General features: G+C 43.1%; 1 protein-coding gene across 2 annotated transcripts in view; it reads right to left on the bottom strand.

Annotated features, from left to right (window-relative positions):
• The window catches only part of RORA (RAR related orphan receptor A), an 807,747-nt gene that overhangs the window by 488,742 nt on the left and 294,795 nt on the right, over positions 1-24,210 (bottom strand). The window contains exon 1 of one of the 2 annotated variants that reach the window (XM_027971773.3): positions 1-24,210. This exon is cut by the window's left edge and continues 104,284 nt beyond it; it is cut by the window's right edge and continues 294,795 nt beyond it. The exons of the other annotated variant lie outside the window; for it this stretch is intronic. The gene's annotated coding sequence lies outside the window, so the exon portion shown is untranslated. 2 annotated transcript variants of the gene reach the window in all.

Here is a 24,210-nt window from a genome sequence, read left to right as displayed (position 1 = left end):
AGGTAGCCATACCCCCATAATAGAAGGCATACCCAGCCACGTGCTTCTCATATGGAAAAAGCAGAAGCCTTAGTGCGATCCATTCTGTTGGCTTTGCAATGCCTTTGGGTGTGTGCACACAGACTCCCGGGAGCCAGAAGCTGCATCTGCTCTGAAATGGCCCAGAGCACCTGGACTCCCTCATTTCTCAATATGATGAGAAGTACACTGGAGTCTTGGAGCTGACAGTCTTCCTGGTAAAGACATACCTACTTCGCAGAGCCCCACTCCACCTACACACCACATGGATCAACAAGGGTCACAGTGCCCTCCGGGCAGTGAGCCAGCTGGCGATCGGAGGCTTGGTTTTGCTGTGTTCCTGGGTGGCCTTGATCTGTGTTAACAAGGCTCCTGCTTCTGTGTGACCGGTTAACAAGGAGACTGGCCTGCCTAGTGCATGGAGACCCTCTCCAAAGCTTGTACACTTGGTCTAGGGGCATCCAAATTTGTGTGTGTGGTGGAGGCAGGTGAGGCAAAGAAGAGTTTCTAAAGCTCTCCTTTCCACTTGCCCTCAAAACACCAATGTTCCCAAACTTTAGCAAGAGTCAGAGTCACTGGGTGGGTGTTGCTAAAAATAGGCTGCTGGACCAAAACTCGAGAACCTCTGATTCAGTAGCTGTGGACTGGTGCCTGGGACTCTGCATTTCTAACCAGTTCCTAGGTGATGCGGACATTCAAGGTGCAGGAACCACGCTTTGAGAACCATTCCTCTAGGCCCAGAAAGGCAAGTGACAGCTATCAGAGGTTGGGCTAGAATTATATGACAGTCTGTCTGCCAATGAGGGAACTGTGGGTTTGATCCCTGGGTTGGGAAGATTCTCCTGGAGAAGGAAATGGCAACCCACTCCAGTATTCTTGCCTGGGAAATTCCACGGACAGAGGAGCCTGGTGGACTACAGACTAGGGTCGCAAAAGAGTTGGACACAAGTTAGTGACTAAACAACTCTGCTTGCAGGTTCTGGCCCATGAAGATGGGCCCCCTCCTCTGCCACAGAAACCACCTTTTGGAAGCCCACACCTGCTGAGACCATTGGCTTCACTGCCTCTTCCTTATAAATAAAACTCCAACTTCCCAGCCAAGCTTCTACTGACAAAGCTCTAACTGTGTGCCAGGCACTGTTCTATCCCCTTTGCCCATATTAACTCATTTAATCCACATAATTCTATGCAGTAGGTACTATTATTATTCCCATTTTAGAAATAATGAATCCCACAGTGAGCCCTCAGGAAATATTTTCTGAATGAATGGATAAAGGGACACGCATAAGCATTGACACCATGTACTACAGGAGGCTGTTTCCATGCCAAGGGAAGCCAGCAGAAAGTGAAGAACTGGCTTGCCAACCAGTTATTTGTTCCTGCACTCCACCAAATAACCCGTTTGCCTGCCATTGGCTGGATATTCTGGCTTTGTGTAGACATCTCCTGGCTGGGAGGAAAGCCAGAGTTAATCCCTCACAAAGCGTTGTTTAATAATAACCAGAAACTGGAGAAGAGCAGAAAGGAACACAATGATCCCACACAATCTGAGGAAAATGGACTGTTCAGGCCCCCAGTGCCCACCCTGTCAGCAAAGGCCCCTGGTGGGTCCTGAGGTTTCTTAATTTTTATTACAAAAATAGAACATGAATATGTCTCTCTTGATTATCACCACCAAGTGCACCAGCAAAAACATCCACAGATGCATATTACTCTAATGCAGCACTAATGCCTGCATCGGAACAGAAAACCAGGTCATCTTTGAAAGTCTATAAATGGACAGCCCTCTCTGTCTATTACTTATTTATGTTTCCCGCCTTTTGCTTAACCAGCCTTCAGGCCCAAACAGAGAAAAAACACCATACATAAAGCTACCAGCATAGATAAATAAAACATCAGATTCACACTGGTAGCTTCAGCCCTCACTGCCTTGGAGGGGGTGGCCTTCAGCAGCTAAATATTATACAAATGACCAGCAAAATGCAATCCTATGAGAGGAGGCAGGTCATTCCTAAGGTATGTCTTCTTCCCCAAAGATATTCAGCTTTGACTTTCTGGACAACATTCTTGTTGGCTGTGGATGGAAGAGATGATTGCAAAGTGAGTCTGAATCCAAATCTCCTTGAGTTGAATGAACTGAGCTTGATGTTGAATTCATTACCAGCTGAAGTTTCTGGATCCCCTCCAAAGCTTGCCCCACTGGCCTTCCCTGCAGTCACCCAGCCTCAGAGTTCACCAGGGTTAACACAGCCATGAGGAAGTCCATACATGAGAGAAGTCATCAGAGTTTCCATGTGAAGTTCCAGCAGAAAGACACCTATGCGTGTTTCAAGCCTAATGGATGTCCCTGTGGGATCTATGGCTCTGGAGGAAGACCTTCTGGGGAAAGGGAAAATGCATCTCTGGGAGCAACATCACTTGCCTTGCCTCTGGCTTCTCCCAACAGCCCTCCCTGAGCTGGAACAAACTAGGTTTTACTCTCACCCCATTCTCAGGGTAGCCTGGTGTGATGAGCAGCACAGAGGTACATTTCCAGAGACATCCTGGGTGAAGAAGCAGAGGGCATCCTCATATAGGCATTGAGCCTCCACCACTTCAGAAGGGAGAACGTTTGCCTCAGCATCCTCCAGGTCACCCTCGCTACCATCAAGCATCTCAAATACAGGTCACAGTTGCTCTATCCAGCCCCAAGAGCAACTGTGTGGAGGAACTGATACAGACTGCTTTGCCCTTGACCAAGTGGTGGCAGCAGTCAAGAAACAAGCCCTTGTCTTCATTATGTCCTCTTTTTCTAGTGCAGAGAATTAACCACCTCTTAGCTAGGGAGAAAAATCGGGCTGGTGAAATGTATGAGACAGGCATTTTGATGGGGCAGGAGAAGATGGGCGGAATTTCCAGATGCCAAGGACTCTATTTCTGAAACCACTCAAGTGACATCACTTTAACAAAAAGAAAGCACTGGGTGGAGCTGAGGCATGATTATCAGATAAAAGAGTGTTAGACCTCACATTCAGTGATGGGAGGGGTGTATGTCTTTTATTTTTCTGATTGTAATTGTAAGCATTTACCTACTACTGTGTTCCAGGCAGTGTATGGAGTGTTTTTTGTTGAATTATGGATATGGAAACTGAGGCACACCCATGGCAAGTGGCCAAGCTGGGATGAAAACCCAAGATCTGACACCAAAACTGACCGCCCCCTTCTGCTACAAAGACTTTGGCTGAGCTCAGAAGCTCACCAGGCCCAGTGTAGGCATTCTCTGATGGTCAGCACAGAGCTTGAACATGGGAGATGCTCAAGAGTATTTTCTCTCCAGGTGATTCTCACTGTTCATTTCATAAAGCTTTTATCTTGGGGAGAATGGACTCACCCTCATCCAGTTGGAGAGCCAAGTTCTTCCAAGCTAGAGGAAATCCTGCCTCATTAAAGCCATGTGTTACCAGGCAGTACAGGAAAAGCTTATCACAGATTTCCTGAAACTGGGTGTGACCAGTCGGTTCAAAGCCTTAATAATAGTTTTCTACACTTAAAAATGTATGACTGGTCCTTAGAGTCTGTTCTTAGAGGTGATTCCTTCAATTACCTGAACTTCAGCCTGGGTCTTCATAACACAGTTGAGTCTGGTAGCACCACAGACGGCAAGGAGCAGCAGAGAGATTCCTGAACCAGAGAAGTGTGAACTAGGACACCCGGGCTCATGTCTCAGCCTCCCCAACCACTCCCAACCAGTATCACTATGACCTGGAGCTAGTCAGGAAACCATTCTGACCATCCATCTGAGCTATTTATTATCAGGAAAGTAGAGATGATAGCCATAATTGATATAAATCCACAAATCTCAAGAAATTTACAATCAGAATCAATGAAGATACTATATGTGAAAACATAAGAGCAAAAATAATAATAGCAGTGATGATAACTAACATTTCCTGATCTCCTCTTAAAAAACTCCAATTAAGTAGACACTGATTTCTCCATTGCTGGTGGGGAAGAAGGTGAGGCTTAGAGGAAAAGAACTGGCAGAAGTGAAATAAGAACCCAGGTTTTTCTAACCCATGCATTTTCAGCAGGGTTGAAAAATTGGTTCTTAACGGCAAAAAAATCTTATTTTTCAATGTATTCAGCACAGATATACATACAACACGTATGTATATCTACATACTACATACACTACATCTCCCATAACTAATAAAGATTATTATTACTATGCTATTAGGCTCCTACAATGGAAGCTCAGATGCTAGGTTCAAACATGGTCCTAGAGAAGGCGGTGACCATTGTGGATTGTCCAGCTTACAGGTCACGTGCAAAGAATTAAAAAACCTTCATATTTAAATTCCAAAGCGTAAATCTTCTGCCATTCAAGAGAAAGTTAATGTATGCCATCTTTCCTCATCAATGGTACCTATTTAGATCAATTTACACAGACCAAAAGAGGGAATAATTCACTGTAACACTAAATATTTGGATTGGCCAAAAACTTCCTTTGGTTTTCAAGTAAAAAAAAAAAAAATTGTTTTCATTTTTACCAAGAACTTTATTGATCAACATATTTACCATTTTGTTCCACAACCTTCTGTCATTTTTGAAGCAATTTCATAAATCCACCTTCCCAAATCTTTTTATCTTTCTGAGTAAAGAATTGTTTCAGGTGCCTTGTACAGATTTCCAGGAAACTGAAGTATTTTTTCCATTAAGAGAATTTTATAAAGACTGAAATAAATGGAAATCCGAAGGGGCAGTGTCTGGTGAATATGGCGGAGGAATCAGAACTTCCCAGCCAAGCTGTAATAGTTTTTGCCTGGGCATCAGAGAAACATGCAGTCTTGTGTTACCCTGATGGAAGATAATGCGTGGTCTGTTGATTAATTTCAGACACTTTTTGTCAAGTGCTGCCTTCAGTTGGTCTAACTGGGAGCAGTACTTGTTGGAATTAATCATTTGGTTTTCTGGAAGGAGCTCATAATAAAGAACTACTTTCCAATGCCACCATATATACATCATCTTCTTTGGATGAAGACTGGCTTTGGTGTGGTTGGTGGTGGCTCATTTCATTAAACCCACAGTCTCTTCTGTTTCACATTATTGTACAATATCCACTTTTCATTACCTGCATGATTAATTTTAAAATGGGAACTTTTCCTTATGTTTAGCTTAACTTATGCGGAACCCAAACATCAAAGCGATTAACATAACCAAGCTGGTGCAAATGATTCTCAGTGCTTGTTTAGGATATTTTGAGTATGTCAGCTACCTCCTGCATGGTATAACATTGATTGATTTCAATTAATGTCTAAACTTAATCAGTATCAACTCCAACTGGTCTGCTTGACCATGTAACATCATCCAGCAAGAAATTTCCAGCATGAAACTCTGCAAACCACTTTTGTCACATTCAATCAGTCACCATACACCAGTTTTTGTGTATTGTCACACCAATCAGTCTTCTCCATACACCACACACTTTTTTTTTTTTTTCATTCAGTTGCCTTTTTACCTTTCTGGCAATAATAAAGTATAGTATGCCCAAAATGTTGCTTTTATCGTCCACCTTCAATATTTAAATGGCTACACAAAAATTTACCAATTTTGATGTTTCCTTTAAAATACATGCTGATATGACAACTATCAGAATACAACTTAACAAAATTGTTTTGAATGACAATAAAGACTTAAATTGAAGAAAGTAGGGAAAACCACTAGACCATTCAGGTATGACCTAAATCAGATCCCTTATGATTATACAGTGGAAGTGAGAAATAGATTTAAGGGCCTAGATCTGATAGATAGAGTGCCTGATGAACTATGGAATGAGGTTCGTGACATTATACAGGAGACAGGGATCAAAACCATCCCCATGGAAAAGAAATGCAAAAAAGTAAAATGGCTGTCTGGGAGGCCTTACAAATAGCTGTGAAAAGAAGAGAAGCAAAAAGCAAAGGAGAAAAGGAAAGATATAACCATCTGAATGCAGAGTTCCAGAGAATAGCAAGAAGAGATAAGAAGGCCTTCTTCAGTGATCAATGCAAAGAAATAGAGGAAAAGAACAGAATGGGAAAGACTAGAGATCTCTTCAAGAAAATTAGATACCAAAGGAACATTTCATGCAAAGATGGGCTCGATAAAGGACAGAAAGGGTATGGACCTAGCAGAAGCAGAAGATATTAAGAAGAGGTGGCAAGAATACACAGAAGAACTGTACAAAAAAGATCTTCATGACCCAGATAATCACGATGATGTGATCACTCATCTAGACCCAGACATCCTGGAATGTGAAGTCAACTGGGCCTTAGGAAACATCACTACGAACAAAGCTAGTGGAGGTGACGGAATTCCAGTTGAGCTATTTCAAATCCTGAAAGATGATGCTGTGAAAGTGCTGCACTCAATAAGCCTGCAAGTTTGGAAAACTCAGCAGTGGCCACAGGACTGGAAAAGGTCAGTTTTCATTCCAATCCCAAAGAAAGGCAATGCCAAAGAATGCTCAAACTACCACACAATTGCACTCATCTCACATGCTAGTAAAGTAATGCTCAAAATTCTCCAAGCCGGGCTTCAGCAATACATGAACTATGAACTTCCAGATGTTCAAGCTGGTTTTAGAAAAGGCAGAGGAACCAGAGATCAAATTGCCAACATCCCCTGGATCATGGAAAAAGCAAAAGAGTTCCAGAAAAACATCTATTTCTGCTTTATTGACTATGCCAAAGCCTTTGACTGTGTGGATCACAATCAACTGTGGAAAATTCTGAAAGAGATGGGAATACCAGACCACCTGACCTGCCTCTTGAGAAACCTGTATGCAGGTCAGGAAGCAACAGTTAGAACTAGACATGGAACAACAGACTGGTTCCAAATAGGAAAAGGAGTACGTCAAGGCTGTATATTGTCACCCTGCTTATTTAACTTATATGCAGAGTACATCATGAGAAACACTGGACTGGAAGAAGCACAAGCTGGAATCAAGACTGCCAGGACAAATATCAATAACCTCAGATATGCAGATGACACCACCCTTATGGCAGAAAGTGAAGAGGAACTAAAAAGCCTTTTGATGAAAGTGAAAGTGGAGAGTAAAAAAGTTGGCTTAAAGCTCAACAATCAGAAAACGAAGATCATGGCATCCAGTCCCATCACTTCATGGGAAATAGATGGGGAAACAGGGGAAACAGTGTCAGACTTTATTTTGGGGGGCTCCAAAATCACTGCAGATGGTGACTGCAGCCATGAAATTTAAAGATGCTTGCTCCTTGGAAGAAAAGTTAGGACCAACCTAGATAACACATTCAAAAGCAGAGACATTTCATTGCTGACTAAGGTCCGTCTAGTCAAGGCTATGGTTTTTCCTGTGGTCATGTATGGATGTGAGATTTGGACTGTGAAGAAGGCTGAGCGCCAAGGAATTGATGCTTTTGAACTGTGGTGTTGGAGAAGACTCTTGAGAGTCCCTTCCAGTCTATTCTGAAGGAGATCAGCCTTGGGATTTCTTTGGAAGGAACGATGGTAAAGCTGAAACTCCAGTACTTTGGCCACCTCATGGGAAGAGTTGACTCATTGGAAAAGACTCTGATCCTGGGAAGGATTGGGGGCAGGAGGAGAAGGGGACGACAGAGGATGAGATGGCTGGATGGCATCACTGACTCGATGGACGTGAGTCTGAGTGAACTCTGGGAGTTGGTGATGGACAGGGAGGCCTGGCGTGCTGTGATTCATGGGGTCGCAAAGAGTCGGACATGACTGAGTAACTGAACTGAACTCAACTGAAGAGCTACCTAAGCCATCAGACGGTAAAAAAGAACAAAAGAACTTATTGGCCAACCAAATTTCTCCCCAGTGAAACACTGGGAAAAAATAATTTAGAACGTCCTTACAATTCTGACTAGATCTGCCAGTGGGGCCATGGATTTCTCCCTTCCCTTTGCTATTGGAAAAATTGGAGATTTAGCCATGAAATTACAAGATGCTTACTCCTTGGAAGGAAAGTTATGACCAGCCTAGACAGCATATTAAAAAGCAGAGACATTACTTTGCCAACAAAGGTCCATCGAGTCAAGGCTATGGTTTTTCCAGTGGTCATGTATGGATGTGTGAATTGAACTATAAAGAAAGGTGAGTGCCGAAGAATTGATGCTTTTGAACTGTGGTGTTGGAGAAGACTCTTGAGAGTCCCTTGGACTGCAAGGAGATCCAACCAGTCCATCCTAAAGGAGATCAGTCCTGGATGTTCATTGGAAGGACTGATGTTGAAGCTGAAGCTCCAATATTTTGGCCACCTGATGCGAAGAGCTGACTCATTGGAAAAGACCCTGATGCTGGGAAAGATTGAGGGCAGGAGGAGAAGGGGATGACAGAGGATGAGATGGTTGGATGGCACCACCGACTCAATGGACATGGGTTTGGGTAGACTCCGAGAGTTGGGAATGGACAGGGAGGCCTGGCGTGCTGCGGTTCATGGGGTCGCACAGTGTCGGACACGACTGAGCGACTGAACTGAACTGAGTGAGTGAACTGAACTGATGTATAAATTCCTACCAGTATCTGTAGATTAAGAGAAAATGAACTGGTCCATCCCCTGATCATTAAACACACCAAGCTTACTAATGCGACATGCTCTCAGCAACATGTAAAATCCAGTCACTGTCAATGGCGAATCAAGTGTCTCTGAGTTAACCTACTATCCTCCGCTCTCCTCCTTTCCTTCTTTCCGACATCCTGCCTAGGCATCCCAGCTGCCGATGATACCCATCACTGGTCTCCCCATACTCACTTCCCACCTTTCCCCTGACCTGGTATTCCACTCACAGGTTCACTGATTTCATTCATTTGATTGTATCCAACAAACAGTGACCCTATACTCACAACAAAACACGCACTGTCTGGACAAGGCAGTCCTGCTTCTCTCTAGTCTGAGGGGCCCAACCATGTGGGCCAGCATGACCCCAATTCCCCACTGGACAGGCGTGCAAGAAAGGAGGGATTTGCAACAATCAGAGACTTCAGTTTGTACAAACTGCCTGTGAGGTGCTCTTCTGACTGTAGCCTGGCAGGAGTGCATGTGCTCACTTGTAACGCCGGGCCAGGCTGGTCCTGGGGTAGCTGTGATAATCAATCCAGTTGCCACAGCGGCTGTAAGTGTTCATTTACCACTCTGCGACCTGGAGCAATAATATATTATGCTTTTCACCAGCGGGAGCCGTGCCAGCTGCAGCACGGGGCGGCCGTGTCGGCCATCAGTCACCTCTCTCCTTCACAACCTTTTGTTCCCTGCTCATTACTGTGAATTATAACAGGGGGACAGCACATTTTTCAGAAGAGTCTCTTCTGTTAGGTCTAAGCACTAACTCTTCCCGGGTTGTTCCAAGTCGGCTACACCAGCCTGGGACAGTATCGCCCACTGGTCTTCCCACTTCCCCCTCCCTGCACACTTAGAATGGGTGAAAAACAAAATGTGTGTATTTTTCTACAAGGCAAGATAAAAACCAACTCATCTACTATAAACATTGAATACCACATTTTGTTGCACTCTGTCATGTCCCCAAAGGCCTGTCACGACAGTAAACTGCTTTATAGATCACTAAATAGGCCATCGTGTCAATGCTGGGCCTTAGCACTGGTGCTTTGAGATGAGTAGAAGATCGCTTCCCAAGTGGCAAACTGGAGCATCAGAGGCAACACCTCCACCCCATCAGCATTTTTTGAAAATCTTTGACTGTGATAGTAAAGGCAATCAATCTAAGATCATAAAAATTAGAAACTGGGTCAAGTATTAACTGACTAGGAGAAGTCAAGAATAAAACTTGACAAAGATTATTCTGCCTAGCCCCCAACTGGAAGCAACCCAAATCGCCATTACCTGGTGAGGAAAAGAACCAATTGTATACCTTATATCCTGTATGAGATGGAATACCATTCTAGCAATCAAAAGAAATGAAATATAAATGCACATAACAACATGGATGAGTCTCAGAAACATTATTCTAAGAGAAAGAAATTGAATACAAAAGACTGTATTCTATAGGACTTCATTTCTAAGAAATTCTAGGAAAAAAAAAGAAAAAAAAACAGCATAGTGAGAGAAAGCAGATCTGTGGTTGCCAGCGGCCAGGGGTAGGGAGAGGGATTTAAGAGAAGGTGGGCCCAAGGTAGCTTTTTTAGGATAAGAGACCTGTTCTCTATATTGACTCTGGTGGAAGTTACAAGATTATACACAATTATAGAAACTCATCAAACTGCACACTTCAAATTGGTGAATTATATTGTATATAAACAGGACCTCAATAAATGGAAATATGGCAAAACAAAACCCACCAGCAAACACTGCTGAATAAGAGAAAAGGCACTGACTTTTCTCCCTATGTGACAGAAGCCCAACAAGAGAGAAGTGATATTTGATGAGGGATTAATACCCAAAATACACAGCTCATTCAACTCAAAAAAAAAAAAAAATCCAATTAAGAAATGGGCAGAAGACCTAAAGAGACATTTTTTTTCCCCCAAAGAAGACATACAGATGGCCAATAGATACATGAAAAAGTTTTCAACATCACTAAATCATCAGAGAAATGCAAATCAAAACCACAGTGAGATATCACCTCACACCGATCAGAATGTCCATCACTGAAAAGACCACAAATAACATATGGCAAAAGGGTGTTTAAAAAAGGGAATCCTAGTACACCGTTGGTGAAAATGTAAATTGGTGCAGCCGCTGGAGAAAATATTGTAGAGGTTCCTCAAAAAAACTAAAAATAGAACTACCATATGATCCAAGAATTTCACCCTTGGCTATATATCTGGAGAAAACAAAATCACTAATTCAAAAAATGCACCCCAATGTTCACAGCAGCATTATTTACAATGGCCAAGACACAGATACCACTAAGTGTCCATCAGCAGAATAATGGCTAGAAAGATGTGGTACATACACATGATGGAATATTAATCAGCCATAAAAAAAGTCTGAAAGTTTTCAGTTTGCAAAAATATGAATAGACCTAGAGTATTGTGCTAAGTGAAATGTCAGACAAATGAAGACAGACACTGTATGTTATCACTTACATATGGAATCTAAAAAATAAAATGAATGAATTTAATAGAGACTCACAGAGATACAGACCAAACCAATGGTTACTGGTGGGGAGAAGGAAGCAGGGAGAGACAAGGTAGGAAAAGCCATTAAGAAGTACCAATAAGTATGTATAAAATAAATACGCAACAAGGACAGCAAGGGGATATAGCCAATATTTTATAATACCTTTAAAAGGAGTATGAGAGTGGAAGTGAAAGTCACTCAGTCGTGTCTGACTTTTTGCAACCTCATGGACCATACAGTCCATGGGATTCTCCAGGCCAGAATACTGGAGTGGGTAGCCTTTCCCTTCTCCAGGGGGTCTTCCCAACCCAGAGATCAAATCCACATTTCCCACATTGCAGGCAGGTTTTTTACCAGCTGAACCACAAGGGAAGCTGTAAAAGGAGTATAATCTATAAAAATATTAAATCATTACATGTACATCTGAAACTAATATAACATTGTAAATCAACTATACTTCAAAAAAAGGCAAGAAGCAAGCATTGGTATTGTATAGGAAAGTGAGTTACACTTATTAGGCAGAAATGAATAAGCCAAACTTGTGGGCCTGAACACTGTAAAGAACAACCACTTCATAATCTCTATTGTATGATGATAAACTACATAGACCACCACTGTGACAGCAAAGTTTGGTAAGTGTCAGCTCAGCTTCTGGTTAGTTGAAGCTGGGTCTGAAAGACACTAAACAGAAACAGATTCACAGACTTAGAGAACAAACTTATGATTGCCAGCAGGGAAGGATGGGGGGAAGGGATAGTTAGGGAGTTTGGGATGGACATATACACACTGCCATATTTTAAATGGATAACCAACAAGGAATGGGTGAATTTAACTCGGATGACCATTATACCTACTACTGTGGGCAAGAATCCCTTAGAAGAAATGGAGTAGCCATTATAGTCAACAAAAGAGTCTGAAATGCAGTACATGGATGCAGCCTCAAAAATGACAGAATGATCTCTGTTCGTTTCCAAGGCAAACCATTCAATATCACAGTAATCCAAGTCTATGCCCCAACCAGTAATGCTGAAGAAGCTGACGTTGAAGAGTTCTATGAAGACCTACAAGACCTTCTAGAACTAACACCCCCAAAAGATGCTCCTTTTATTATAGGGGACTGGAATGCAAAAGTAGGAAGTCAAGAAATACCTGGAGTAGCAGGCAAATTTGGCCTTGGAATACAGAATGAAGCAGGGCAAAGGCTAATAGAGTATTGCTAAAAGAACACACTGGTCATAGCAAACACCCTCTTGAACAACACAAGACTCTACACATGGACATCACCAAATGGTCAATACCAAAATCTGATTGATTATATTCTTTGCAGCCAGAGATGGAGTTTTATATAGTCAGCAAAAATAAGACTGGGAGCTGACTGTGGCACAGACTATGAACTCATTGCCAAATTCAGACTTAAATTGAAAAAAGTGAGGAAAACCACTAGATCATTCAGGTATGGCCCAAATCAAATACCTTATGATTCTACAGTGGAATTGAAAAATAGATTCAAGGGATTCAATCTGATAGAGTACCCAAAGAACTAAGGACAGAGGTTTATGACACTGTATAGGAAGCAGAGATCAAGACCATCCCCAAGGAAAAGAAGTGAAAAAGGCAAAATGGTTGTCTGAGGAGGCCTTACAAATAGCTGTGAATAGAAGAAAAGCAAAAGGCAAAGGAGAAAAGGAAAGATATAACCATTTGAATGCAGAGTTCCAAAGAATAGCAAGGAGAGATAAGAAAGCCGCCTTCAGTGATCAATACAAAGAAATAGAGGAAAAGAACAGAATGGGAAAGACTAGAGATCTCTTCAAGAAAATTAGAGATACCAAGGGAACATTTCATGCAAAGATGGGCCCGATAAAGGACAGGAAGGGTATGGACCTAACAGAAGCAGAAGATATTAAGAAGAGGTGGCAAGAATACAGAAGAACTATAAAAAGTTCTTCATGAACCAGATAATCATGATGGTGTGATCACCAACCCAGAACCAGACATCCTGGAATGTGAAGTCAAGTGGGCCTTAGGAAGCATCACTACGAACAAAGCTAGTGGAGGTGATGAAATTCCAGTTGAGCTATTTCAAATTCTGAAAGATGATGCTGTGAAAGTGCTGTACTCAATATGCCAGCAAATTTGGAAAACTCAGCAGTGGCCACAGGACTGGAAAAGGTCAGTTTTTATTCCAATCCCAAAGAAAAGCAATGCCAAAGAATGCTCAAACTACTGCACAGTTGCACTCATCTCACACACTAGTAAAGTAACGCTCAATATTCTCCAAGCCACGATTCAATAGTATGTGAACTGTGAAATTCCAGATGTTCAAGCTGGATTTAGGAAAGGCAGAGGAACCAGAGACCAAATTGCCTACATCTGTTGGGTCATCAAAAAAGCAAGAGAGTTCCAGAAAAAAAACATCTACTTCTGCTGTATTGACTATGCCAAAGTCTTTGACTGTGTGGACCACAACAAACTCTGGAAAATTCTTAAAGAGATGGGAATACCAGACGACCTGACTTGCCTCTTGAGAAATCTGTATTCAGGTCAGGGAGCAACAGTTAGAACTGGACATGGAACAACAGACTGTTCCAAATAGGAAAGGAGTATGTCAAGGCTGTATATTGTCACCCTGCTTATTTAACTTCTATGCAGAGTACATCAGAGAAACCCTGGTCTGGATGAAGCACAAGCTGGAATCAAGATTGCCAGGAGAAATATCAATGTAGATGACACCATCCTTATGGCAGAAATCAAAGAAGAACTAAAGAGCCTCTTGATGAAAGTGAAAGAGGAGAGTAAAAAAGTTGGCTTAAAACTCAACATTCAGAAAACTAAGATCATGGCATCTGGTCCCATTACTTCATGGCAAATAGATGGGGAAACAGTAGAAACAGTGTCAGACTTTAATTTTGGGGGCTCCAAAATCACTGCAGATGGTGACTGCAGCCATGAAATTAAAAGACATTTGCTCTTTGGAAGAAAAGTTATGACCAACCTAGATAGCATATTAAACAGCAGATACATTATTTTGCCAAGAAAGGTCCATCTAGTCAAGGCTATGGTTTTTCCAGTAGTCATGTATGGATGTGAGAGTTGGACTATAAAGAAAGCTGAGCACTGAAGAATTGATGCTTTTGAACTGTGGTGTTGGAGAAGACTCTTGAGAGTGGGTCAAGGAGATCCAACCAGTCCATTCTAAAGGAAATCAGTCCTGAATATTCATTGGAAAGACTGATGCTGAGGCTGAAACTCCAATACTTTGGCCACCTGATGGGAAGAACTGACTCATTGGAAAAAACCCTGATGCTGGGAAAGATTGAAGGCAGGAGGAGAGGGAGACGACAGAGGATGAGATGGTTGGATGGCATCACCAAGTCAATGGGCTTGAGTTTGAGTAAACTCTGGGAGTTGGTGAGGGACAGGGAGGTTTGGCGTGTTGCAATTCATGGTGTTGCAAAGAGTTGGACACAACTGAGCGACTGAACTGAACTAACAAGGACCTACTACTGTACAGCACAGGTAACTCTGTTCAGTGTTATTTGGCAGCCTGGATAGAATGGGAATTTGGTGGAGAATGGATACATGTATATGCATGGCTGTGTCCCTTTGATATCCACCTGAAAATATCACAACATTGTTAATCAGCTATATTTCAATATAAAATAAAAAGTTAAAAAACAATAAAAGGCACTAAAATGATGGATTGATTAATAACCAGTGGTTGTGGTTTAATCTTCTTGGACCTCAGGTTCCTTGTCTTCAAAAATAACGATTTGGATATAAAGGCTTTAAAACTTAAAAATGGTAGAGTCGTGTCATCTAGCTCTTGGAAACCGCCCCTCCTTGCCCCTCAACTAAATCTGGCTGGTTTCAATGTGGGCATTTTGTAGAATAGAGTAGAGAGCCTATAGGACTTGAAAGGATGATTACCAGTGCCTCAGTCCATAGTGGGCCCTAAAAATGAGACACTCCCAGTCTCCCTTCCCTCCTGTGGCAAGATTCTATTATGTTCTCACTAAGAGGGGTTTGTGGAAGATCTCCAGTGACTTATCTCCCTTATTTTTAGTTCCTGGGTGAGTGCTTACTTTGCAGTCTTCTAGGTCTCAAGACAAGGAATTTTTTTAAAATCTCACTTTTTATGCAATTATGAGTCATTAAGCACATTAGCATCAGAAACCCAAGCTCCCCCTCTTATCACTTTTTCATGTCTTCAAAGATTCTGCAGGTACGGAAGGGCTTTAAATATTTGCCCTTGAAGAGAAAAGATGAGAATCTGATTGCAGTTATTTGTAGAAAATGGTTTTCAAAAGCAGAGCTTTTACAAAGTTCATTCCTGATCTTCATCCACCAGTTCAGGGAGCGGCAAATCTCCTTTGTCGTAAAACTTGCCAAGTTTTCAAGCAAGCCCTCCTTTCTATAGAGTTGACTGAAACTTAATCCATAATATCTTAAGAAGTTTCTTCTTAATTTTCTGAAAATGTTGTTCCCCTCCCTGTAATAGATCTGGCCACAAACTAACATATTAGCAAAAGCCATAGATAACTGTAAAAGTAATCTGTTCGTATTGTTTTAGTTGCTAAATTGAGTCCATCTCTTTTGCAACCCTTTGGACTGTGACCCACCAGGCTCTTCTGCCCAAGGGATTTGTCAGGCAAGAATGCTGGAGAGGGCTGCCATACCTTTTGCCTTCAGGGGCATTATGTCATTTAATCTTTACAACAAACCTACAATGCAGTTGTTATTCTCCACATTTTCTTCTCTGGGGTATCGTTACCGACTCAGGGATCAAACCTGCGTCTCCTGCATTCAAGTGGATTCTTCGTCATCTGAGCCACCTGATATTTCAAACCATACAACAAATCTGGACACTGAGTCCTAGTGAGTTCATGTCGCAAGTCAAAAGCAACTCAGTTTGTAAGCAGCAAAGTTTACGCAGATGTCAGACCAAATCCCAATTCGATGCTCTTGTCTCTGCTTATTTTCAAAACTGAGAACCAAGATTCTGTTTACATGTCTATTCACAAGTCTCATTGTGTGTATTAAGCAAGATCTTCTCCAATTATCTGTCCATGGATACAAAGGTGTGTGTTTAGGTTTCTCCCATCTTGCACTTTACTTCCCATTAACCATGTAGCCTCAGGCATGCGCTCCTGTGAGCATCCATTCATGAGTGACCTGTAATCAGTTCATAAGATGATCGCTTAAAAGAAATTTCCTGTTATCAATGATGCTTGAAGCCCAGCTACTGGAACACTGTGTGACTGTTATGTGCATATATCTACCAACATTCTGTTTTCTCTTTAACCTGGATCTCCGTATCATCCCTTGAAACATTATCTTTCATCTTTAGATTTATGTGCAAAAATGCGGAGACAGACTCTAGGATGGGGATGGGGATGGGGAGGACATAGGCAGCTGAGCATCACAAGAGAGAAAAAGAGGCAAAAATCTCATCACATCAAGCCTGGCCCTTGCTGCTCTTCCCCATTATGGAACAAACAAGGCTAGTGATATCATGGAGCCCACAAAGCTCTCCTGGAGTTGAAACAGCAGCTCACTGAAGGTCAAATTTATTAGATCCTCCTTTTTAACCTTGCAGGATGGTTGAAGAACAACTTACTATTTTTACCATGCACTCTCTTCTGCAATTCCTTCACCTACACCAAGAAACCTGGGACAGGGTACTGTATCCATCTTTGCTGGCGTCAAGTTCAAGTCTATGTCCAAGTCGCTATGCATCTTCTTAGTTTGAGACTGGTTAGTAGTTCAGAGAGGCGATTTTGCAATGATGTTGTAGGGAAACCCAGCCAGCCAAGTTCTGCAGGCTACTTTAAATGTGGACTGCCAGGCTTAGAGTTTCATTTTTCACTTTTTTTTTTCTATTTTTCACCCATTAAATTAACATAAGAACTTCATTTGTGAGTCTATTCTATCTTATTCTGGCTCTCGCAGTCACTCTTCCGAGATGCTCATGCTCTTCGCTATAATCAAGGTCACACTTAAAAGAGGATTTTATTTGATTGGAGTTCTGGGATGGTAATGTTTTCAGTGTAAAGGTTCAGCTACTGTTTTAGAGGACTAAACTTATATGAGGCCAAGACTGAGGGTCTCGATTTAGAGAACGAACCTATGATTGTCGGGGGGAAGGGATAGCTAGGGAGTTTGGGATGGACATATACACACTGCTATATTCAAGATGGATAACCAATAAGGTCCTACTGCATAGCACATAGAACTTTGCTCAATGCTGTGTGGTAGCCTGGATGGGAAGGGAGCCTGGGGGAGAGGGGATACACGTACATGTATGGCTGAGCCCCTTTGCTGTTCACCTGAGACTATCACAGCATTGTTAATCAGCTATACCCCAATACAAAATTAAAAAGACTGAGAGTCTCAGGCCAGGGAGGACCTGCATGAGTCCTCTTCTCCAAGTAGGATATCTTTTGACCACAGCTGGCCATCTAGGGGGCCAGGCAGGAGGGTCTGTAACATAAGGATAAATACATCACCCCTGTTAGCTAAACAAACCATAAACAGTGGCCTTTGCCACGTTCTGTCAGCTGACCATCACTGTGAAGGCAAAACCACATAAACTCACACAAGGTCATCCCACCATGAGAGAAATCCTATAAAATGAAGAACTGCAACATGGGCTGAACATGAGAAGCACCTGGGGAGCTTTAAAAACTCCTGAAGCCCAGCCTATCCCACTCCTGGACCCTGGGAGTCTGACTTAACTGGGCCAAAATGGTGCTTAGGGCTGAGTGTTATTTCAAAGTCCCCGGGTGATTCTCATGTGCATCTAGGTCTAGAGTGCCTGCTCAAAACCTAGCCAGTTTGAGTGAACCTGGCACTAGGGACATGGCACAAACTCCTTAATGGACATGGTTGCATGAAGAAAAATCCCCAATGTGTGAATGGTAAGGAGCATCATCCCAAATTCCTCAGTGCTTCTTCCTGTAGTCCCAGAGGGCAGGAAACCCTTTCCAATGATTGCTTCTGAAGGAGCCTTGATACACATCAGCAACAAGAGTGACAGTTAAAACTGAACACCAGGCCTGTGGCCCAGGATGCCTCAGGACCGGCAGAGTCTAAATTCCCACCAACAGTGACCTGAGTTCAGCAGCAGGCAGAGGATACAGTCATATCAGAGTGTCTACACTCTGGAGTGTCTACACTCCAAAGCGAGAAGATATAATAGGTGCTAGAGATGAGCAAAACCAAGAGGACTTCACAACAACAAAAGCCAACAGCTCACTTTGTTTTTAGAATGGAACAAGCCAGGAGCTGCTTGCCTTAAGAGCAGAGGGTCGGGGGAGGGGGACTATGCCTGAATATTCCCAGAAAATTCAGAAATTTGGGGTTGGAATAGACAGACAGTCTAAAATAGATCACTTCCCTCCCCATTCTCTCTGAAGATCCAAACTCACGATCTTATCAACCACTGATGTCATGGCGGGTGGGGGCGGTGGGCAGGAGCTCTCATGTCTCTTTTGTAAGGGAAATATCTGGATTCCAAGGTTCCTGCTGAAAGGAGCTAGGTGCTGCCAGGCTGACATGGGGACAGAACAGAATGCAGGCTTCTTGCAAGCAGGTGGGTGGTACTAACTGGCCAGCCTAGGCACCTGGCTCACATCCAGGAGGCAGAGCTTGCTTGAGGTCTTGCAGGGGGAAACGCCACTGTTACATTGTGGCTGCTACAGACAAGACAGTGAGGGGAAGGAGGAAGCTCTCCAGGCTACAACTCTACATCTGCCAAAAACAGAGCTTGTTAGAAGGGATAAGGCTTCTCGATGACAGCGGAGAGAAAGGATCCTTTCTCCAAACTCCTTCCATTCACCAACGTCCCAACATGCAAAAAAGACAGTCCATGAAGAAGTGGTATTAGAAATAAAGGAATAGAGTCACAACTATGTTTCGGAGAAGGGAAAATAATTGGTTCAGGCAAGGGGCACCACCTTGGCAAAACCAAGACAGCTCACATGAGGGTATATGCTTGTCTATTATAGAACAAATGGTAATATCTGAAATAATGAGATCACCCACACTTTGAGGAAAGCCGAGGACCATCTAAAGTCACCCAACTGTCCTGAAAAGCCAGAAGCAAACCAGGCTCTCAACTCAACTCTCAACCCATGAGACGAAGCAGGTCTGCTACCTGCACTTTCCCCAGGCAATGTTGGGAATGAGTTCTCCGGGAAGCTGGGCACTCTGAAGGTCAGGGATGTGGCAGGGCTCTCACCTCCAGCCCGCAGGTTCACCCTAAGCTTCAGGTAAGTCTGGACTCCCCCACACTATGACATTCAGTGTGAGGTCTGCCCAAGTGGGACCAAGGAGCCTCCAGGAAGAAGATGCTTTCTAAGGAGAGAGTGAATCAAAGTGCATCTATCTGAGTAGAACGGGCCAGGGTCTGAGGGAGGGGTGACTCTGAGTGGACCGCAGCATCTCTGGCTCCAACTCTCCTGTGCTTCAGGAGAGAACGGCCACAATTGCATGAGTGAGGAAAAACAAAACGAAACAAAAATGAGCAAAGGCCACGCACAGGCAGGGCCTCTCGGGACAATGGCATTCTGGCTGCTCTGCTGCATTCACCTCAGCAGAGGAAGCTGGTACCTAAGTGAGGGTATTGGGCGAGCTGCAGCGCTGATGGCACCTTGAACAGACAGGACACAGGGTCACGGGGACTCTGGGGCAGCTTTCTGTGGGCACTGGAAGTGTCATCAATGTGCTCAACAGGGAGCAGCTGCCCATCCCCTGGCCACTCATGGGCATCTCTGGCAGTAGATGATGCTTTCCTTGGACATCAACTAATCTGCTGTTTTTACCATCAGTAGATTCAGAAGGTGTCACCACTGAAAGACCACGAGGAACACGAAGGCAGCCAAGATGACTAGGCCACCTGAGATATATCCTGAGACTCCCAAATTACTTAAAAGATCATTTAGGAAGGGGAGGGATTAAAGTTCTTTCCAGAATGGGTGGGAACACAGTGATGGGAACACAATGATTTGGTGACCCTATTTTTTATTTCCAGGCAAACACGACCCAAGAAATACAAGATATAGGAGTTAAAGAAGAAAAGAAAACTGAATGGAAATTTTTCTCTTTTTCTGGTGATGCAAATGCAAGGCATTATCTATCACATAAGAGACGTGAATCTGATCCCTGAGAATCTCCAGGGAAGATTCCCTGGAGGAGGACATGGCAACCCACTCCAGCATTCTTTTCTGCAGAATCCCATAGATAGAGGGGCCTGGCGGGCTATAGTCCATAGGATTGCAAAGAGTCAGACACAACTGAAGCAACCTAGCATGCATCTATTCCAAAGAAACAAAATCTTTTTTTTCCCTCTGTCTCCCTCTCCAAGATGCCAACATTTATAAATGAGTTATAGGGCTTACTTCTGGAAGGAAAAACGTTCTCCATGGTTCATTTCCTCAGTCACTCAACAAAGAGTAAGTAAAAAGAGATGAAGCTCCCAGCTAGTGCCAGCCTCTGACAGAGATAAATAAGAACAACAATAACACAACACTTAATTCATGCCAGACATTTTAACACATGCGACTGCATGTTTTCCTTATGACCCCACTGTGACAAGCATTGTGTATTCCTATTTTAAAGCAGGGAAAACTGAGGAATAGAGAAGTTAAGTGGCTTCACCAAGATCATACAAACATCAAGGGGCCAGAACCAGGTCACATATTTGGATTTTCCAATTCTAGCTCCAGATTTTTGCCATCCCCCACCCCCTAAGTAACCCCCATGTGGAGTACAAAAATATGGCCCTACTCCAAGCTTTTGGTGAGACATGAGACAAAGCAGAAATAGGGGCAGAGGTAGAGATCAAACACATGGATACCAGGAGGGAAAACGGAGCGTAGGATGAACTGGAGATTGAGACTGACATATATACAATACTGATACTATGTATAAAATAGATAACTAATGAGAATTTACTGTTTAGCACAGGGAACCTACCCAATGAGTACTACGGATTCAGGGCTTCCCTGGTAGCTCAGTGGTAATGAATACGCCCGCCAATGCAGGAGATGTGGGTTTGATTTCTGGGTCAAGAAAATCCCCTGAAGGAGGAAAATAGTAATCCACTCCAGTATTCTTGCCTGGAGAATCCCATGAACAGAAAATCCCCTGAAGGAGGAAAACAGCAATCCACTCCAGTATTCTTGCCTGGAGAATCCCATGAACAGAGTAGCCTGGTGGGCTACAGTCCACGGGGTCGCAAAGAATTGGACATGACTGAGTGAGCACAAGCAGTGAATGAGGAGAAGAAATAGGAATATTCTTTCTAAGATGAGCCGGAGTGATGGCATACAGCATGATGGTGGTGGCCAGCCACTCATCCTCTCCTTCACAGACAGCTCCAAAGCAACTAGCATGTGCCAGGCCCTCTGCCTTGTCCAGGAGCACACATCCACCTAAGCCATGGTTTCTCCCTCCAAAAAGCTTGCAGCCTGAACCCCATGTGATTCCCAGGCCAGCCAAATTGTCTCTTCTATCCACAATGAAAATGTTGTCAGTTCCCAGTCCAAATCTTGCTTGGCTTCTCAAGTCAGGCTGCTTATCAGCACTGCCTCACAGAGATAAAACCTCTCAGCATAGAGCTAAAGGGGAAAAACTCAACCTGCAAAAATTAACTGCCCAAGCAGCGTTTCCTCACAGCTTCACTTCAGCACCCGGTATCACTACACTATAGGGCTTCCTAGGTGGCTCAGTGGTAAAGAATCTGCCTGCCAATGCAGGACACACAGGTTCAATCCCTGTGTTGGGAAGATCCTCTGGAGGAGGAAATGGCAATCCGCTCCAGTATTCTTGTCTGGAGGATTCCATGGACAGAGGAGCCTGGCAGGCTACAGTCCATGGGGTCACAAAGAGTTGGACAAGACTTAGCAGCTAAACAACAACAATCATCCCACTCAGGAGGATGCCACATAGCTCGCAACCTGATCACTAGAGCAGCTGTTCTGAATGAGAACATGGGACATCAATGCAGAGATGGCTCCCCTTCGGTTCTCATTGCTGAGACCTCATCTGAACCCTGGAGTTGGAGTCTCCCTGCGGGACACTGGGGACAGGTGAAGGGGATGCTTTGTAATTCTCTCCTCGGTACCTGGAGTCTGGCTGCAGACCCCATGTTGGGGTGTTAGAAAAGGCATTGACACACTTCTACAAATCACCAGCATTACATTTTCCACTCTGCAGCCTCCTTACATCTTTATCTGCACTTGGTTTCTAAGTGAAGTCAACTGATAAAGCTTCAATTTCATACCATCTGTTATGTGTCACAAACACTGGTTTTGCAAAAGGGATGAAAAAAATCTTTTAAGGCTACGGAAACTTTCTGAACAGTTTCAAGCTCTGCAGGCTACAGGTTAAATCTTAGAGAGTCTCTGGATATACTCAAAGGGAAACTTTCCATAAACGTGAGGGCAGGACTCCCATCCTCCTTAGATGTGGATGGTGAAGGCTTTTGTTCAGTTGAAGTATGTTTTGGGAGGAAGGTTTTGATTTGATCCCCAGTGAATCTGGTATCTATCACCTATGGGCTTATATGGGGTTTCTGCTGGATTTAACAAGAGTGAAAAGAGCCTGCAGCCAAAAACTTCAAGGGGAAATCCTATTCAACCCCCACATGGCAGGAGAAACATCACTTTTTCTTGAGCACATTCTTGAGTCCAGGCAGAACTAACTATTTCTCTGGAGTCCCTCAAACACTGTGCGGGTGTTAATCAGCTCTCATCACACTCTGAGCTGAACAGTGAGCTCCTTGAGGACAGGGCCACCCTTTTTCTCACCACCCATCCAGGAACTGGCAGAATTTAATTCAAGGTAGTTATTAAAGAAAACTGGGTATGTTTCTCTAGTTATTTCTTGCGTTGACATTTATGTGGGTTTTCCGTTTCTCTAAAGATGATTTCATTTACATGTATTATTTCAGATTACTGAAATTTCAGATGAAGAACTATGAACATTATATTATTTTACATGTAAAACCTTCAGCATACGACGGCTACAAAGTAGGTGCTTAATACATATTAACTGTTAGTTGTACTGTTACCATATATAATGTATATTATTGTTGTTGTTCAGCCACTAAGTCGTGTCCAACTCTTTGCAACCCAATGGACTGGAGAATGCCATGCTTCCCTGTCCTTCACCATCTTCCGGGATTTGCTCAGACTCACGTCCATGAGATGCCATCCAACCATCTCATCCGCTGTCGTCTCCTTCTCCTCCTGCCTTCAATCTTTCCCAGCATCAGCATCTGTTCCAATGAGTCAGCTCTTTGCATCAGGTGGCCAAAGTATTGGAGTTTTGATATATAGAACATATATATCGTGCAAATATTTTCAAAAAGATGCTAAATATTTTCAGGAATTCAACAGCAAACACAAATTCAGATGTGTACAGCATAAAGAAATTAATGAACTGTTTTTTTATAAAGTTTCAACCGCTGTGTTTTGCTGGTGAAGAAGTGGAGGCTCAGCTAGCGTTAAGTTTGTCGGAACCAAAGGAAGAATGAGAGGCAGCGAAGCAGTCTGACTTCCAATCCCGGCGTCCCAAAGCCCCTTTGGTTCTTCTCTGCAGCATTCTAATATGTTTTTAGTTATCCATGTTTGTTTATTCCACTGAGTAAAGGACAGTTTACATATGTATGCTCTCTGGAGGGGCCAGATGATGTCTGAAATTGCAATAATGGTAGGCAAGCTTTTAAGCGGGATGGCGTATTATTGAAAACAGAAAATCATAAACAACGTTGCAATCGCTGGCACAATTTTAAACAAGATTGCTTTACCTAGTTTCGTTTTCTTTCCTGTTGGATAATTTCACCAGCAGGTTTGTAACAAAAAGCAGAGAAAGTAGTGTCTCTCCCTAGAAATTTAATAGCATTATGCGCAGGGATGAATAGAAGTATTTCTCTCATTTTGATCATGCCTTGCCCACAGTATGAACTCGATAAATGCTTATTCAATCGAATTACTATTACAATAGCTTGTTGCTTTTTTCCACTGGGCAATAATAACTTTCATTTGTATGATGCTTTCCCGCTTACAAAGCATATTTTTCATGTATTACCATTT

Source organism: Ovis aries, chromosome 7 (genome assembly GCF_016772045.2).
Source record: "Ovis aries strain OAR_USU_Benz2616 breed Rambouillet chromosome 7, ARS-UI_Ramb_v3.0, whole genome shotgun sequence".
Taxonomy (NCBI): domain Eukaryota; kingdom Metazoa; phylum Chordata; class Mammalia; order Artiodactyla; family Bovidae; genus Ovis; species Ovis aries.
The sequence above is the reverse complement of the archived record's forward strand: the minus strand, read 5'-3'. Positions and strand labels throughout refer to the sequence as shown.